Raw genomic sequence first — 13,403 nt, 5'->3', positions numbered from 1 at the left:
TTAATGTGTACGAGTGAAGTGGGCCACCCGGTATATGGGAGGCGTGCAATTATATTAACTTGTTCGCGAATACTCGAAATCGGTAGGATGCGCGAAATAGCCCTCTGTTCTTCCAATGTTAAACGTATATTTAATGTGTACGAGTGAAGTGGGCCACCCGGTATATGGGAGGCGTGCAATTATATTAACTTGTTCGCGAATACTCGAAATCGGTAGGATGCGCGAAATAGCCCTCTGTTCTTCCAATGTTAAACGTATATTTAATGTGTACGAGTGAAGTGGGCCACCCGGTATATGGGAGGCGTGCAATTTTAATCAATGCACTCAAATATCCCCGAAACTAAGCGAAATCCGCTTCGTTTTTCTTCTCGCCGTGTTTTACTGTTTCAAGCGAAATCGATACCAATGTCATGTGCATTTAGTCGATGAAAGGATACCACAGACATCTCAATTTAGAAAAACATGCGAACAAAATTTTGAATATGGAACAGCTCCATAGTGTATATAGATCTTTTAATTAGAAGAATTAGTTAGTTGCATATAGAAAGACCGATGTCGGTGCGTTCTTTGACTGCCGATGAAGCTAACTGTCGGCGAAACGTGAGAAATCTCTTTCTATTGGATGCGGTCTGGTAGCCTGAAAAGCCTGGTATTAGACGCAGCGTGCAGCGTCCTGAGTTGCGAAAGTTCGCTAATAATGTTAGTGGAATTACAGCGAAACAGGAGGACCGAGATCGCGACTTGGCTCGAGAACTTGATTAATTCTTCATTTTTGCTCGGTGAATCGTCGTCGTCGTCGTGAACGTTAACCCCACAGCCTACAGTCTAATAATAAGACGTTCCAGATGCCTGTTCCGCTGAAAAATATCTCTCGTGCGCTGGTATTCTACGTGCCGTTAATTTTTCACGTCGACCGAGCCAAGACGAATATTTCGAGCCGCGAGCCCCCATTCTAATTCACTTGGTGCCGTTTCCACCTCTTTCGGGACAATCAGAGACCCGAGCAAAAAGTGTGATCCCCTCGTGTCAGCGGCGGAAGTAACGCCGCTGGCATGTGGAACCGAGCGCGATAGATCAAGTCGATCGGTCCGATAGCTTCCGCTTGGCCTTCCTCAAAATCCACGTACAGAAATTCTCCCATCCAACTGAATTATACAACGCACATGCAAATTTTCTCTGATAATTGCTCCAACACTTGCACATGTATTACCTGCAACTTTGTCTGCTCTACGCATCGGAAATTTACTCGACGCCTAAAGAAGCTACAAATCGACGTACAGAAATGTACTTACCACATCAAACAATGTCTGTGTGTGAAGCGTTTCTGTAGAAAATTGTAGAACGTCTTATATAACGCGCGTACTACGTACGTACATAGAAAGTTTCTCTGCTAACTGTTCAAATATTTCCACGAGCCACTGCAAACCAAGTCGACGAGCAACGGCGAAAGCACGCAGCCCGAAAATCGCTCTCGTCGCTCACCTTCACCCTCGTACGTATTCACGCCGTGGTATTCTTAACAAAAGCGGATCGGCTATAACCGAAGGCGTCAGAATTTCTGGCGCAGGACGACGTCGGGTTCGAGGCCCCGAGTACCACTCGACGAACCATCGGTATCTCTCTGCCAACCCCACTTTCCCACCCCTAAAACGCGCTCGCGAAACAACACCGAGAACACGCTCGAAATACGCGCGCGCGTCGATTCCACCGAGCGGACGCTTCCGTCGTCCCAACATCCCTCTCTCTCTCTGTCTCTCTCTCTCTCTCTCGGCCTGTGCACCCTCAGTATCAGGGGCTCCATCCACTCGGAACTCAGTGCTCTCTCGCACCCCGAGCCGAGAGTACCGCAGGAGGCCAGAATCGCGATCTCTCGCTCTCTCTGTATCCTCGTTCGTGTCTATTTTCTTTCTCCTTACCCTCTTACACAGCCTCGCATTTACAACATACTCAGCTTCCCACACGTTCGTATCTCTCGCGTTATCGTATAATCAATTATACATGTAAATATATATATATATATATATATATACATATATGAGCCGTTTAGCTACGAAATCGGTTAACTCCGCGAGGAAACAAATGGAATTATATGAGATAAGCATCGTTCGCGCACCAGTGATTTGCCATTGAAATGTAAAAAGTTTGAGAAAGAGGAGTTAACCACTTTGACCTGCGGACGGCTCGTACAAATATATATATATATATACACACACATATGTACATGTTGTACAGATGACACACGGAGACAAAAGTTTCATTGACCAGTGAGAAACGTGGTGGCGGTGGTGAAGACCGGTAGTGGTGGCAAGAAAAGTGGTAGTGGTTGTGAAAGTGGTGGTGGTTGGTAGGGGGTGGTGATACTTGTCGTAGTAAATATGGTGAATTTTCACGGAGACACACCCCCGGAGAAGACGTGACACTAGGGGGATGAGAGGACCGGTGATCAGGCTCGCGGTTGGATTTAAGTCCCGCAGCAAGCGACTGGTTCTTAGACTGGACCGGGTGAGGATCCCTAAGAGAACGAGTTTCGCCGCTTCTTCTCTTTCCAGCAAGACGCCAGATTGCGTGGTTATCTGGGTTAATGCTTTATTAGCGTTTTTTTTCTTTTTCGTTCAGGTTGCGTAGCGCCTTGTTAATTGGGACGATCAAACGCCCATCCACCCATTTTGCAGCTGGTGCTCGCTTTTAGGCGCCGCGTGTTTCTATGGGATTCTCGCGTTTTCCTGCCTTTTTACCGTGATTCATAGAATATACTTGTTCAACAGCGCGGATGACTTCAGGTAGAATCGCCCTGAGACGATACATTTGACAAAAACTGAACCTTCTATGGCGAAATAGAACTCGACCTATCGCGGTTCCCAGTATTTTCGCCGAAAATCCGTACAATGTTCAAGATGGTCAACGTTATCAGTCGTTTTGGGCTGATTCGACATTCATCGCCAGTTTCTTTTGTTTACCCTTTGATTTGGGTGGCGTTTTACGCGACTCCACGCACGCGCCAACATCTAAGGGAGTTGTTGACGGCTAATTTCATTTATTCTTAATTTTGCGTATTTTGTTTGACGCTCAATTTGGATAGCTCTCGGTATTTCTGATCGTATTTCGATGATCATTCCAGGAGGACCGTTTACCATATTTTGAGAAACATAGAGTGACGGGATGATAGATGTTGGGCTATTTAAATGTACAGTATGGAATATTGAAATACGAGGATGTGGAAATTTAACACATGTCTGTGATTTATCGTGGCTTATATCGTACATCTGCTAGAGCCACGCCACTTTCAAGGATAGTCGGTTTTATACGACTTTTACGAACAATGGTCATAAATGGTACAATTGAATTATTTTAGAAAAATGTTTCATACGCAAATTCTTTCAATTTTACTTATATCTCTCGACAGTACGTATTTCAGTGTTTTTTCTTTTTGTTTGATTCAGAGACTGTGTACATGCCTAAGGCCACAAATTACTGTTGTTTGTAAAGCTGTTCGTAATACGAGATTTTGTTTGGTCGAGAGAACGTTGAAGAATGTCGGTTCGTTAGGTGTTTCGTATTAATCGTAAATCCTTTTCTCTTCGGCTGTGAGAATTAAATTCTCGGTTGATTACAGCCTCTTAGAAACTGTAACCGGATTTTGGAAAATCAAGCTTCGCTGCTGTTTCGAACGCCGACTGCAGCAACCAACGGCGTTTCTACTTTAATAGAATTTTCTATGAAAGAATTTCCACTGAAAAGAAGGATGACAGACGATCAGCGTTTTTCACTCTGCCACGAGAAACGTAATCGAATTTTTCCCTTTTCCGTGAATATAAATCATGGTTGATTGGTGTTCCATGTTGTAAGAGATTTCTCTTTTTTAAGTTAATTCTTTGCAATAACGTTGATCGTCATGATTTATAGAATTAGCGACTTAGTCAAAGTCATTGGTCGAGTTTTATAATTTAAAAAAAATATATTTGTTTGCAAGAACGTAAACCTTAGAAGAAAAATTTGAAAGCAATCTTCGACAATTTCACCATATGAAATATCCAAGAATTTTATAATATTAAGAAATATTAAGAATTTTAATATCCAACGTTATTACAATTGGAATTTTGTAATTTTTATAAGTAGAAAACATTGCAACGAATGTAATTACTCGTTGTTATATAATGTAATTATTAATTTCTAATTTGTCTACTTTTCCTTTTCACAGTAAAAATGATAGCTTTAGTCAGCTTTCTTGCTACCTAGCTTTCTGTATGTAAAAGTAAATTTCTCTTCTCATTCTGGTTATCCGGCTGTGATACTGTTCCTCATTTAGATAGCAGAGAAGGAAAGTCCAACGGTATATATATTTCTACGTAAAATGAAACGCTGCCTCTTTCATCTTGATCACGATTTTCTTTCTTCGACTGTCGAATGCTTGACACGGTTTTCGATATTAAACCTACTGAATATTGGAACATTCTCTCGTATCGACCATACAAAATTTCCTTAAACGATCGATCAAACATTGTTCTAACTAAAACGTGTTACGCTTCCTTCGCAAGATTAAAAGAATTTCATTTTTTCGCCTGCGAAGAACGAAGAAAAGGGAACGAGATTGAATTGCCTTTGGTAAAAACTGAAAGCTCCTATTTAAGGGGCAAATACCAAGGAAAGAGTCTTAGGTTTCATAAATGGAAAAGAAGAATGGAATAAGTCGATTTACCGAGTCCTACGTCTGCAGTAAGAAAAAAGAATTTATGTATTTAGAATGAAGATAGAGTATACGCCATTGTTTCGAATTCCTGTGGAAGCTTTTGTTACGATAGACCATCATGGGTTGTTGACTTTGCGAAATGAATTCCCACCAAATACATATTAATCCATATTAATTAGAGATTGGAATATATCGTTATGTACATTGCAGGCAGTGGCAAACTGCGGCTCTTCTTCTTGTTAAATTAAATTTACGATCAGCCAAATATAATTAATAAAATTCTTAAAAAGGAAAACTTGATATTTCGTTTGAGGATTATTTTACATTCGTTGAAACGAACATAAATACGAACATTATCGAGGTTACTAATAGTTCGAAACGAAAGTAGAGGTTAGGGCTGACAAAGAACATAACCTATTTATTTATATTTATTTACCTATTTACCTATTTATTTATACATAACCTATCATCACTAATTCATTTATACTGTTCGTTGTATTAATTTGTAATCGACGTTGAAACAACTGTCTGCTTTATTTGATACTATGGAGCAAAAAAAAAAAAGAAAAAGTGTAAATCCGATTACGAGCCATGGAAATGGAAATGGAAGATTTGAGAAACGCCTGGATTCGCAAATGGGCCTCGTTATCCTTTTTCTTATTTCCCTTTCAAAGTATTCAACGCCATACAGAGTCGGGCCAACGTTCGATTGGTTTTTGACTTGGGAAAGTGTGTCATCGCGGGTTGAAACGCAGCTTCAGACCTTTGAAACAATTTTCCAGGCCCGCCACAAATTCGATTGCAAGAGCACTCTGCGCTAATTAGGCTTCAAATCGAACTTAAGAGAGCGAGCACGCGTTTGTCATAATTAACCCTTAACTAATAATCGTGGCGGCATTAAGCCATTAGGTCGTTGCCACTCGATATCTCCGAGCTTCAGCCATTGTGTGTTGTTTCAAGGAAGCCGATGGAATTTGATGGGCCGAGCCCCATTCTTTCTAATCTATCTTCTTCTGAAACTGTTCTACGTATATCGAATAATTGAAGAATTTATTTTCAGAAATTTCGTAGAATTATAGAATTACTGTAAAATTGATTCATTTGCATTGGTATACGTAGAAGAATTAATTTCTTGTTTCAAAGAAATCGGTAGTATCTGTTGGACGAGGGAATTTCTTGATCGATGGACGATGATATTTTATTACTTTTTAGTAATTAAAAAGCCAAAATAAGTTTAAAAAGGGCTAATCGAGACGTAATCGAATGTATAAAAATATCGATCGTATTATTCGAAGTGTGTGCAAGAGAATTTGAAATAGGCTGGCGCGTTTGAAATGCACTTTAAAATTGGAATTAAAATAAAACGGTACAACTTCCGCAATTTATTTGAAAGTTTTAAGTGCCCAGCCACCAACCCTGTACCCTTTTACGCAAGTTTTCATTTTAAGTGAATTAATTCAGCAAGCCGAAAGCTTTGCATTATTTCTAGTAAAACAGAGTACGTAAAAGCGCTAACGTTCGAGTACATATCTCGCGAAATACATTTCCATGAAAAGCAAAAGGCTATCGAAACGCGAAATTTTCCAACTTTCCGATAATCAAGCGACTCTTTAGATTTTGCTACTAACCTAACCTATCCTAACCTAACATAACCTCGTCTAATCTAACCTAACCTTATCTAACCTAACCTAACCTAACCTAACCTAACCTAACCTAACCTAATGACAAAATTCGCAATCACTTGGTTGCCAACTCAATACATCATCTTCCATAAGTATTGGGACTAAGTATCAAAAAATTTAAGTCTAATTTAAATCTAAACAATCGTTAAAAAATTATTCTGAGAATCTTAAGAATTATCATTTCGTCCGAGTTATTATAACAATAATCGTCAACTTTTGTTTCGATAGTAAAATTCATTTCTTTTCTATCTAATATTTCGATTAATTTTGGCATTCATTTTGTTGTTCATTTGTTGTTATTCAGTTCCATACACGTTATGAACAATTTTAGAATAACAATTCTTTTTTTTTAATTTTTCTATCGAGACAACGATCTACAGTGAGATCCGTTATAACGTACTGCACGCGCACCGAGCGAAAATTCAAGGTCGATTTTCTCAAAAACAAAGCCTCAAACGAAAAATTTTTATTCTATATTTTCGACTTCTTTTTTCGGGTAGAATCACCCCCTTTCCACTTGTACTACCAGTTACCAACCACCCTCTATAATTACTGTAATTTATTGTGTTATTGAAATTCCTGTAAATGTGTTGCTCTTTTTCTATGTACAGATATGTTGGATTATAACTTTCTATAAACACAAGACTCTAATCGATTGACTATTTACTTTTGATCATTTGGGCTAGTTATTGCATTCTACGTTTCTTACGTCCATGCATATTAAATGTTAAAATTAAATTCTCCAAATCATTCAATTTTTCGAACTGTTTCAAGGACTACTTTGTTTCGTTATTCTAAACCCGCAAGACTGGATTTTAAAATTCGAGAATCTTAAAACGGAGCTATTACGGTCCCTACGTTTATAAATCTCTCGAAGACAATTTACGCGTGAAGAAACTGCTCGAGTGGATTAGGTCTTTAATCTTCCCCAAATGCTAATTTTACGTTTCCAGAAAGCTTCGTCGCGCTTCTTCCAAGTCGAAGTTCGCGTAAGGAGATCGCACGAATATTCCGACTGTACGTGAACGTGGCGGTAACCAAGTTTCACGTTGCTATCAAAAATCTTCTGAACGTCGAATGTACCAACTTCAAAACATGTAACAACTTCAAAAGCAAACTTTAAAAAAAAAGACGATAGTTCACATGTAACAATCTGATGTACCAAACCTGAGAAATGGCCTAATAGCGGCTATAATAAAATAAACTTATGAGACGGAGTGTACATGGAAGATATAAATGGAAAATCATTTCCCATCTGATCCATAGTTTGCCAACCAGACGAGCTGAGTATGACGAGCTGAGTTAAATAAAAACTAGTTAAAAAAGAAAAAGTTTATCTCGCCGGTTGATTAAGTTCTTTCTGCCGAAAAAGTTTCTCACTTAGGTGTGTTCATCACTGGGAAGACGAAAGCGAACTCAGCGAAATTGGAGGAACGAAAGGATTCTTTACACCCTGTGGGTCTAATAAGCGAGGACCGCCATCAGATGGAGCTGGAGGGCGCAGTCGAGTGGCAAGAATGTGAGCTTGTCTCCTATGGCGTAGAATATCGCGCGGAATTGCTCTTTTCCATGCATAATTAAGCCGTCGCTGTTAGCGATTTTCTACAGTTTCCAAGTGTATTTTGATTTTAACATCGGTCGGTAAACAGTGCACGTTCATCTAAAATTTGTATTTTTACAGAGCAGAATAATTAATTTTAATAATTAAATTAAACGAGCAGATGCAACTTGGGCAAAGAATTATTTCACTATGGAAACGTCGTAAGCAGGCTGCGGATAATATTCATGCAAATTCGCGATTGAAAAAATTGAGTCTCCGGGACTTGTTACGACGAGCAATATTTTTTAATTTCAACGTAATTTATTTATGACACATTGAAGTATATTTCAGTAAATATCGCAAGATTTATGTATTGTTCTATTAATAAAAATTCCATTATCTGAACATTTATTGCTTTTCTAAAATTTTAATAATATTCTGTAACACGGAGTTAGACGAACAACCTTCGCGCCTAACATTCTCGAGAACGTCCACGAGGAAAAATAATTCTCCGTTAAAAAGTAATCTGATATTTCACCGACTACTAACAGGTTCGACGACTAACGAAAACAAAAAAAAGGGGGGAACAACAGGAAGGTTTAACGCTTTATAGACGACGTTAGATAACACGGACAGGAACGAAACGCAGTTAGCCATGGAAATAACCGAGCCATTCGAAATTCAGAGCGAAGACGCGGCGAAATTTATGGGACGAGAATTACAACCTTGTTAGATTTAACGTTGCCGCTTTTACTGTCGCTGTTTCGCCAAACATTTCCACTTGCACCAACGTTCCGGCACATTAGAACGCTTTAATCGATTTGCAGTAACGCTGTTTCAATTTTAACGAATCGTACAAATTAGTTTAATGAATTAATGAATAAAGTAGAGGCAGTAATCACTATCTTTGAACCGAATCATTTGCATACATTATATTTCAATTATTTAGTTTTCATAATTATAATATTTTTAATACAGTTTATCTTTCTTTTTAAAGTTTCCTCACACTATCTGCTTGATATTAGAAATATTCTACAAAATTTACATTGTATTTCAATTATTTAGTTTTCATAATTATAATATTTTTAATACAGTTCATCTTTCTTTCTAAAGTTTCTTCACACTATCTGCTTGATATTAGAAATATTCTACAAAATTTACATTGTATTTCAATTATTTAGTTTTCATAATTATAATATTTTTAATACAGTTCATCTTTCTTTCTAAAGTTTCTTCACACTATCTGCTTGATATTAGAAATATTCTACAAAATTTACATTGTATTTCAATTATTTAGTTTTCATAATTATAATATTTTTAATACAGTTCATCTTTCTTTCTAAAGTTTCTTCACACTATCTGCTTGATATTAGAAATATTCTACAAAATTTACATTGTATTTCAATTATTTAGTTTTCATAATTATAATATTTTTAATACAGTTCATCTTTCTTTCTAAAGTTTCTTCACACTATCTGCTTGATATTAGAAATATTCTACAAAATTTACATTGTATTTCAATTATTTAGTTTTCATAATTATAATATTTTTAATACAGTTCATCTTTCTTTCTAAAGTTTCTTCACACTATCTGCTTGATATTAGAAATATTCTACAAAATTTACATTGTATTTCAATTATTTAGTTTTCATAATTATAATATTTTTAATACAGTCCATCTTTCTTTCTAAAGTTTCCTCACATTATCTGCTTGATATTATTCTACAAAATTTCTTCAAATTTCCTCAAATCTTCTGCAAATTTTCTTCATTCGCAAATTCTTCAAATTTTGTCAAACGCGTCTCTTTTCATACAGAAAAGATGTTCCCGTCGGTGTAGTACGTTGCGTATTCCATTGTATCATATTACAATCTAAATTGATCGACTGAATAGAACTTTCGTACGAGACGAATATTATCAAAGATAACATTTCAACTAAAACTTAATCTAACAATGTCGTTGACACTGCTGATCCTCATCGACCAAGCAAATAACGATTCCACCAATCTGTCTGTCTCTTTATTCACCGCGTTCCTGTTCATCGTGGTTGCGATGATTTTTCCGGTTTTCGTTTCAAGCCGGATCATGACGCCGGGGGAAAAAAAAGACCGAGAGAAAAATTCGTGAAAAGGGAAAAACGAAGCACACGAAAAACGAGATCGCGGTTTATTGCGACAGCCTTCGCATTGCGGCGCGTTAATACGTCGTGGAAATAACAACTTGGCAAGGTGAACGACAGAAGCAAACTAACGTTCCTCTCGTTAATACGACACGCAGCCATTAAATTCGTGGAAAAGCGTTTCGCGTAATTTATGCCAGGCCCGTTTGTTTATTTTCCGATGATTTGATGGGAAACCGCCGTGTGCGGTGAAATTTAGTTCGCAGTTTCACGTAGTTTGTCATTATTATACTTCCACCGCTGTCTCTCTTTTTTTTTCTTTTTTTCGAATTATTCATTGGGAAGTATTGTGTATCTGTTCTGTGATTTTTCAATTGATCTTCTCTTTACGGTTTTTGTGACAATTGAAAAATTTAATTCGCGACATTAATTGAGTGGACGACACTCGTGACAATGTTGTATTGTTACAACTGCTGTACTTTTGCTTCTAACGTGCTTTATTTTTTCAGAGCCATGTAAATTCACCTTCTGATCTTTTAATTTATATTTGTGAAGGAAAATTTTGCGGTCATTTCTCTCCGTTTTACCGTTTTCATTGATCTATCGCGTTCATAAATTTCCTCGCATTTTTTAACAATGTTGGTCCACTGAAACGTCTGGACAAGCATTTCATTTCGCTGAATATATGTTTTACTTGTACTTTCTTACAACTTCTCGAATATTCATCTTGAAATTCCCGCCATTCGTTCTGTCTAACGCCATTCAAATTACCACATGTTACATCTTTCTCCAGGTATCTTTAATGTTACTATTGTGCAATTGTTCTCACAGGTATGGAATAAAGTAGAATTAAGCAGTTGTATCTCTATAAAGAGATATTATATATAAAGTTCTTCTATTGTATATAATATACTATACAATAGGTATTATATTGTATAGTATATATACTACACTGTGCAGTATACATTACATTGTATAGTATATATACTATACTTTGCAGTATATATTATTTTGTATGGTATATATACTATATATACTACTATATATACCATGTATACTATACGATATAATATATATTGTATATTATATTATATTGTATGTTATTAAATTATATGTATATAGTACATACTATATTGTATAATATATTATATAGTAATACCTTTAACGTTGACGATAGCTGACAGATGATTAAATGATGAATAAATATTATGTTGTATAGTATACATACTATACATACTACTATATGTAGTATGTGTACTATACGATATAATATGTATTGTATATTACATATATTATACTATGCAATATAATATAAAATATATTATATTGTATTATGTAATACATTATAAAATAATATCTCTAACGTTGACGACAGTTGATAAATAACATTGCAATAAATATTATATTGTATATTACATACACTCTACTATACAATATAATATATATTGTATATTATATCGTATTCTGTAATATATTATAAAATAATATCTCTAACATTGACGACAGTTGATAGATGACATTGCAATAAATATCATATCGTATAGTATATATACTATACGTACTACTATATATATTATGCATATTATGCGATACAGTATATGTTGTATTATATCGTATATTGTTATATTATATGTATATAATATACATTATATTGTACAGTATATTATATAGTAATGTCTCCAACGTTGACGATAGCTAATAGATGACATTGCAATAAATATTATATTATATGGTATACATACTATACATACTATTATGCATACTATGTATACTATACGGTATTGTATACTGCATATATTATACTATACAATATAATATATATTATATTCTATATTATATTATATTGTGTATTGTAATATATTATATAGTAATATCTACCGTTGGTGATTGATTGAATGATTGAAGAGTAACGGTATGTGAGATAACGACGTGTCGGCCACGTGATGAAAAAATAAAAATATGAAATGAATAATTAAAAAAAAAAACATAAGATATATGACGTTAAGCACAAGTAAGCGGTAATTAATTTATTATCTTCCATCACAGTATCAGCCATGTACGTTTCCTCTAGCTCGAATATTTTTGACGGGAAGCAGTCATAAACGGAGGATTTAATTTGCGGTTTGGATTGATGGCGACGGAATTATTAAAACTACGGCGTTTTTTTCTCTCATTTCGTTTTTTCCCTTTTGTTTTTTTTTTTTTTTAGATCCAATACCAGCCCATTAGCCTGTCGTTTTAATTGGTTTTTCGTTTACCCGTTTAATTGGTTTTTCGTTTATCCATTTAATTTGTTCATAATGTCCAGTAATAAAATTTTTGGACGAAGTAACTACTGTACACGATAAATTTAATTTGCGGCTTAGTAGCTAATAACGGCGTTATTCGAACTGTTGCTTCTTCTCTCCCTTTATAAATTTACTCTGTTCATTTCCGTGTTCCTTTGACGTCATCTAAAATTGTATTAATCCACTTGCGCCGCGTTTCGTACAATTTGTCGAATTTCGTACGTATTCGCATGCTCTGCAATTCCTCGAATTATACCGTCGGCGTTAGAAAGTTTTCAAGCCACGTTCGAAATATTCGCCGGAAATTGTAGCAACTTCGTCACAAAAAACAGCATCCAAGCAACTTCGATTGGCAATCGTGGCTCTCTGGAAATTCGGTGTGCGGTTGAAATTGTTTGCAGACTCGGTAACGAAATTACAGAGGACTCGAAAGACGCGCATGCTCGCGTGCAGAACAACGGAACCGGAAATACAGCGAAGAGAAAGCGCGTCCGATCCGTCGGGGAATTGTCGGTGATTCGATCGCGTGGGAGCTGGTAAAAGTCGTTGGTGAAACGTTTATCGCGTCGTGTAGCATCGTTACTCGCGACAAAGAGGTCTCTTTCGTAGTTGAAAATATCCTAAGCCATGGGATTCCACGGAAGGGAATAAATGGAAATACTTTTCAACGTTCCCCTTTCAGCCAGCTTTATTCTGCTCTCTTACCGAGCGCAAAACACGAAGAAACGTATTTTCAAATGTATTTTAGATTTTAAATTTCGGAGTATGGCGTTTCAAAGGAATCTCGCTTTAAATTCTGAAGAATTTTAACGTTTTATCGGTAGGCTATTATTAAAATATTATTAAATATTATAATTATAAAATATTATTACAATAGGATATTAAAATTAACGATAGAAGAAAATATAAATTCCACGATATTGGCATGACAAATTCAAACTCGAAAGAAACTACGTTTCGTGTACTCCGATCTAGTGACCAAACGTTTATTATTGTTTATTTATTATTATTATTATTTATTATTATTTATTATCGTTCATAAAAGAAATCACACGCAGGCTTACGAATTATTATCCATGAAACAGGT

At 36.0% G+C, this 13,403-nt stretch overlaps 2 protein-coding genes across 5 annotated transcripts in view; one reads left to right on the top strand and one right to left on the bottom strand.

Annotated features, from left to right (window-relative positions):
• LOC100745621 (midasin) overlaps positions 1 to 13,403 on the bottom strand; it is a 142,173-nt gene that overhangs the window by 47,556 nt on the left and 81,214 nt on the right. The gene's annotated exons all lie outside the window — the stretch shown is intronic.
• Positions 1,803 to 13,403, top strand: part of LOC100742634 — a 76,366-nt gene continuing 64,765 nt past the window's right edge. For 2 of the 4 annotated variants that reach the window (XM_033321222.1, XM_003490200.4), the window contains exons 1-2: positions 1,820 to 1,961; positions 2,233 to 2,502. The gene's annotated coding sequence lies outside the window, so the exon portion shown is untranslated. Of the gene's footprint in view, positions 1,962 to 2,232; positions 2,503 to 13,403 lie in introns of all 4 variants that reach the window. The other 2 variants (XM_033321223.1, XM_033321221.1) reach the window with 2 other exon arrangements.

Source organism: Bombus impatiens, unplaced genomic scaffold, assembly GCF_000188095.3.
Source record: "Bombus impatiens unplaced genomic scaffold, BIMP_2.2 scf_0417, whole genome shotgun sequence".
Classification (NCBI taxonomy): domain Eukaryota; kingdom Metazoa; phylum Arthropoda; class Insecta; order Hymenoptera; family Apidae; genus Bombus; species Bombus impatiens.
Note: the sequence above shows the minus strand (reverse complement) of the source record. Positions and strands in the feature narration are given on the sequence as shown.